The sequence below is a fragment of the Kogia breviceps genome, chromosome 3, assembly GCF_026419965.1.
Source record: "Kogia breviceps isolate mKogBre1 chromosome 3, mKogBre1 haplotype 1, whole genome shotgun sequence".
Taxonomy (NCBI): Eukaryota; Metazoa; Chordata; class Mammalia; order Artiodactyla; family Physeteridae; genus Kogia; species Kogia breviceps.
In genome coordinates this window covers 141,711,056-141,717,096 of record NC_081312.1, presented here as the reverse complement: position 1 = coordinate 141,717,096, position 6,041 = coordinate 141,711,056, and the positions used below count along the sequence as shown (strand labels likewise).

Below are 6,041 nucleotides of genomic sequence, written 5' to 3'. Positions count from 1 at the left end.
GGAATTCAGTAAAGTTTAAATAATTCTGTCCACAAGGAGCTTGTCTTCTAGTTGAGAAGCTAATACAAACACACAAAAATCAAATGGAATAGTAGTCCAATACAATAGCACGGTTACCCAAAAACTGGGTTCACCTCTTGGTTGGTGTTGAGCCAAAAGACACAATCAAGCCAAAGATTTGGAGAAGGAAGGATTTGTCACTTGCAGCAAGTAAGAAAAACACTGGGATCTTTCCCAAAGTAGTGTCTCCCTGCAAAATCGGGAAGTTTTAAGCTAAGGGTATATGCATATTCATGAAGGGTGTCAACAGAGTGAAACCTTTAGTTGATTGAAGTCACTGAAGGTCAGAAAAGGTCAGTCAACATCACCATCCCTTAGGTCCCAGTTGATCTGGCGGTTGAGGCATCAGGCTAATCTTTACCATTGAAACAGATCAGGGAATCTTCACAACTGATTTATTATCTTTTCTATTGTTACTTCTCTTGCCTGATAACAGAATTTGTTCCTGAATTCTTTTGTTCCATTGAGATAATTAATTACTGAGACATGTTCAAGGGCAAGCACTGTGGTCAGGCTTAGGTCACATAATGGCTTAGGCCAAAAACAATCTCTCTTCTGTCAAGAAAGCCACGCCTAGTTCTCTTTCTCTGGGGACCTTCTACCCTATCTTCTTACAGCAGGAAAGCCATCAAAAGAAAGTTCACGATTGATTCCAATGAATTTTTCGATTAATCATTGCTATAGTAGTTAACTATCCCTGAATGTTTTTGAGGACACCGAGTCTAAAGGACTCTTCCTTCACAATCTGTTTCTACTTTTTTCTTTCTGGTATCATCTCATCCTAGATTATTACAGCAATTTCTAACCTGTTTTGTGTCCTCAAGATTCTTTCTACTACAATCAGTCCTAATTTAGCCATTGAACTAATGTACCTAAAACAGTTTTCTATTGCTGCCTAACAAATTACCACAAATTTAGTGGCTGAAAACAATACTCTTTTAAATGTTCACAGTTCTGTGGGTCAGGAGTCTGGACATAGTGTGACTGGGTTCTCTGCTTAGGGTCTCACAAAGTTAAAATCAAGTTGTTGGCTGGGCTGCATTCCCATCTGGAACTGGGGCCCTCTTCCAAGCTTATGTGGAGAGTTCAGTTCTTGTGGTTGTAGGACTCAGGTTCCCATTTCTTACTGGCTAACAGCTGGGAGATGCTTTCAGTTCCTTAAGGCCATTCTCATTCTCTGATAGGTGACCCTCTTTATCTTCAAAGATCAATCTTCCATCAAATCCTTCTCATACTTCAAGTATTTCTCTCTAAGGACTGATCAATCCCATTTAAGGGCTCATTGGATTAGGTCAGATCCACCCAGGATAATCTACTTTCCTTAGAATCAACTATTCTATACAGCATAACCTAATCATGGTTGTGATGTGCCATTCACACTCAAGGATAGGAATTAGACTAGGGAGAGGGAATCTTGGGGCCACCTTATAATTCTATCTACCATATACAGTAAATAGCTATTTAAACTTAGCAATATTAAAAACAAACCTAATTTCAATGCTCACTGTTTATTGCATCTTCCTTCTTTCCTCTGGGTTCACTTTTCTCTTTGACAAGATTATTTATGATTTGACATTGATTATATTATTATTTGACAAGATTCTTTAGTGATTATTTTATTGAGGGTCAGTAACAGGTAAACAATTTTAGTTGCCAGAAAATGTCTTCATTTTATTCCCACTCTTAAATTACAGTTCAGACTTGTGTGGAATTCTATTTACAGCTACTTCTCCATTGCCTTCTGGCATCTGAAGACTGAAGTTGGATATTAGTTTAATTGTACTTCCTTTGTCACTAATGTTTCCCCCTCCTCGAAAGAATTTAAAAGTTTTTAACAGTGATATTTTCCAGTTCCACTAGGACAAGTCTAAGTGTGTATTTATTTATTTTCCTCTTGGTTTCTAGAGTACATTTTCAGTTTAAGAACTCCTGTCTCTCTCAAATTTTGCAAAATTGTTTATTTTTTTCAAATATTGCTATTCCTGTATTCCTTTCATCTTTTTTTCCAGGAACTGTTAATAGAATTATATCCAAAACAATTTATTCTCCATGTACATTAACTGTTCTTTCATATTTTTATTTCTTTGTATCTAAGTACTACATACTCAGAGAATCCCCCAGTGTTGTCTTCCAGTACAGTAATTCTCTCTTCAACTCGTATCCAGAGTTTGTCCCTTCTACTGAGTTTTTTTAAAAGTCCAGTCAGTATAATACTCCATTTGAACACTTTCTAATCAGTTTGCTTTATTTATTTATTTATTTATTTTTGTGGTACGCGGGCCTCTCACTGTTGTGGCTCTCCCGTTGCGGAGTACAGGCTCCGGACGCACAGGCTCAGTGGCCATGGCTCACGGGACCAGCCTCTCCGCGGCATGTGGGATCTTCCCGGACCAGGGCACGAACCTGTGTCCCCTGCATTGGCAGGCGGATTCTCAACCACTGCGCCACTAGGGAAGCCCCCAGTTTGCTTTATTAGCCATGCATTTTATTTATTTTTTACCTATTCTATACTTAAAAGAAAATTTGTATTTCTTTGCAGAAACAAACTATATTTGTTAGATTTTTTAAAAATTATTTTCTTTTGTCTCAAGTAAATTTGCTTTTTGACCACAGTTTTGTTAGGCTCCCCTTCTTAGAATTAGTTTCCTTCTTATGTTTTAGAATTTAGGTTTTCAGATTCTGGGGTGGGAGGTTTTTATTTTTCTTTTTTTCTTTGTGCTTACCTCCTGCTGTCTAGTGATTTTACAGTTGTCTTCACAGGATCTCACCTAGAGGCCTCAGGTGAGAACTCAGTGTAGTGGCAGCTGTTCCCAGCTCCCATCCTAGGGGATATTATTAATATACAAGGCAATATTGGTTGGATCAGGTCCAGGTAAAGAGGATATGTCTGTGTCCTTTCACCTCTCTAGATGCTGATTTTTTCATAAATCATATTCCTGGGCCAAAGCATCCTTGAACTTGACAGAGGAGCTCCACCCCTAGTCATGGCTTCAAGCAGTGACAGGGGCTTAATTCCCCAGCTCTTCATGAGTACTTTACTCCCTATTATCTCACAGAAGCTGATCTGCTGACCTCCTCTATATGCTTCCAGACCCAGAACATGTTCCACAGCTTCAGCCCTAGACATCTGCTCAAGATTTTGAGCAGAGGACTGACATAATATCATGCACATTTTAAAGAATTATACCAGCTGCTGCATTGAGAATAGGCTTTGGGGATCAATGGTGTGGCTGAGGGGAGCAAGAGTGGAGGCAGGGAGACTAGTGAGGAGGCTGTTGCAATGATCAGAGATGATGGTGGCTCAGACTGACACAAGGGAAAGCAAAGAATCAAGGATGACTGCTAGAGTTCTGCTTGGGACAGCTGGGTGGATGCAGTGCTCTTCACTGAAATAGGGAAAAAACTAGATCTTTTCCCAAATAAGTGAGGTGGTTGTCCAAACCCAGATGATTAGGGTTTGTTGCAGGCCCCTGAACTCCAGATGTGAAGCCAAGAGTCAGAGGAAATTTTGTCTCCAACATAAAGGTCAGACATCTATTGGACCAAAGGATCAGAGATCACAAAAGGATCAGCCTCTCTAAAATTGGGATGGGTCACCCTGATAAAGGAGCTCCTTAGTATTGACAGTTAATGGCTAATTTACCCTAGACTTAGCTTAGTTTCTGTTTCTGTATATTCACCGCCGCCTACTTGCCTGAAACAGCCTGTATCCAGTCTGATTTTTGGGAGTGTGGCTATCTTCTTTCTCTGTGATACCTCAGGTTTAATCCTGTTACCTTGGCAGTTAGCCTTGGCATCCATACCATCAATAAGAAATCAAAAGATAATTTAGATTCATTGCCAAAATATCATTTAGGGTATGTCTCTGTGTGTGGAAAATGAAGTCAAATGTTGAGGCATTATGAGAATTATTCAGGCAAAGACATTTCTTCCTCCCTTATATGGATATTTCATGAAAATTTTCTAGGCTTGTCATTAACTAGCTCATTACCTTAATTAACCACTTCATTATGTAAGTGTAGACACAGCCTTAAAATTATTTGTACTGTTTCTTCCTGTATGTAAATAACTGTGAAGTAAAAATATTAATTTATGAATGTAATTGTGTAGGTGATCACTCCACATTTACTCAGAATTAGCAATTAGTGCATGCAAATCAGCTAAGACAAAAGTCTCTCCGATCCTGTTCAGAATACAGGAAGAGTTAATTTGCAAGAACGCCTGCTTCTGGCCCATCTGATTCTCAAAAGTCACGTTCTTGCTTCTGAAAAACAGAAACCGACCATATTTGTTGTGAGCTTTATGATCAGTGTTAATGCCCTTGCAAACACAAGAAATAAAATGTTAACAAATCATCATCCATTACCTAATTATATTTACTTAGACAGATAAAGTTGGAGAGAAAAGAGTAGATCATATTTTTTTTAAAGGCATTTCTTATTTTGCAAACAAAGATGAAATTTATAGCTTAATTATTCCTCATAGTGCCATACAGAGCCTTTTCTGTTAATCATACCCAGGTCCTGAGATTTTGCTCCCAAAGAGGTGTAAAATGTGTATTGACTCCCAATTAAATCAAATCTCCCTCCAGTGTGGGTAGTAGTGCTAATGGGATTTAATGTTCCTGAGGTTTCACTGGGGTCCACAGTAGGAAAAACTCTGATGTAGATGGAATATCATTCCTTCAGCAACACAAATATCAACTAACACAGAATAGTACATCTGCCTCTGACATCTTGAATTGTGGAATTTATAAGAATTAGTCATCTTCATTAAAAATCATGCTTGTGGTTGAATAACAGCAGTTGAGTTGCCTCAATCATTGGACAATATTTGGATGCTTATTTCTAGGTTATCTATTTACAAATATACTGTCCCTGAAATGGAGCAGGACCGTATGGGGCCTTCCCAGAACAGACACCCTCCATGTCCTCTGCCTGCTTTTTGTCTGTAGAAAAACTTTAGTCAAAAAATAAATTTAATCAGAGAAATGAGAAAATGCAGAAACAAAGAAAAAGCAGTCAAACAGGACAAAATAATAATAGTATAGTCATTAAGCAAAGTCGAGGACTTTTAGCTCCTTCTCGAGGGCTATAGATAATATTCTGAGCCATATTCTCTGAGATATTTTGTAGATACTGAAACCCCCACCAGGTGGAAGACAGTAACTACATGATGACTAAACTATAGCCATGACATAAGCTGCCACAATTCCAAGAAGTGGCCTCAAGGAAATGGGTACAAACCGACCCTGGAACTGAAGATTAACAGTAGTTAAAACAATCAAACATGATGCTGATCAGACCACTGCATGACTAATTTCAAGACGATCGTCAGAGCAGACTATGCTGTTCTACATGTAGCCGCCTCTCTCCATCTATACACCCCTGAAACTCTCCTTTAAAAGCTCTTTCCCACTGGCTGGCAGGGGGGAATTGGTCTTTGGACATGAGTCCACCTTCTCTCCCAGTTGCCAGCCTCATAAATAAAGCAAACTTTCCTTTCTACCAACCCCTGCTTCCTGAGCATTGGTTTTTGAGCAGTGAAGAGCCGGACTTGAGTTTTGGTAACATCCCAAAGTTTTATAAGATGCATCCACAGGTCTGTGTAAACTGAGCTACATGTGCTGGCCACTGTGATCACATATATTCTTTTTTTAAATATATATATATGGAACGCTTCATGAATTTGCATGTCATCCTTGCGCAGGGGCCATGCTAATCTTCTCTGTATCGTTCCAATTTTAGTATATGTGCCGCCGAAGCGAGCACATCACATATATTCTTAACTCTTCGTGTACCTTGGGGAAGCTCTCAGGTGCCAGACCCCCTAAGTTGAGAGCTACCTTGAAAATGCATGGACTGTAGTGGTTAGGGAAAATGAAGGTAGGTATCCAATCCATTTCTCATTTACTCATGAATTTGATGTTCCAACTTTTATTCTCCCACTTAGTGCAACTCATTGGTATCACCACCAGAGGG

At 39.1% G+C, this 6,041-nt stretch overlaps 1 non-coding gene across 1 annotated transcript; it reads right to left on the bottom strand.

The window, feature by feature from the left end:
* Nucleotides 1–5,724: 5,724 nt before the first annotated feature.
* LOC131754125 (U6 spliceosomal RNA) lies at nucleotides 5,725–5,831 on the bottom strand. The gene has a single exon (XR_009335164.1). It is a non-coding gene; the product is annotated as a U6 spliceosomal RNA (small nuclear RNA).
* Nucleotides 5,832–6,041: the final 210 nt, after the last annotated feature.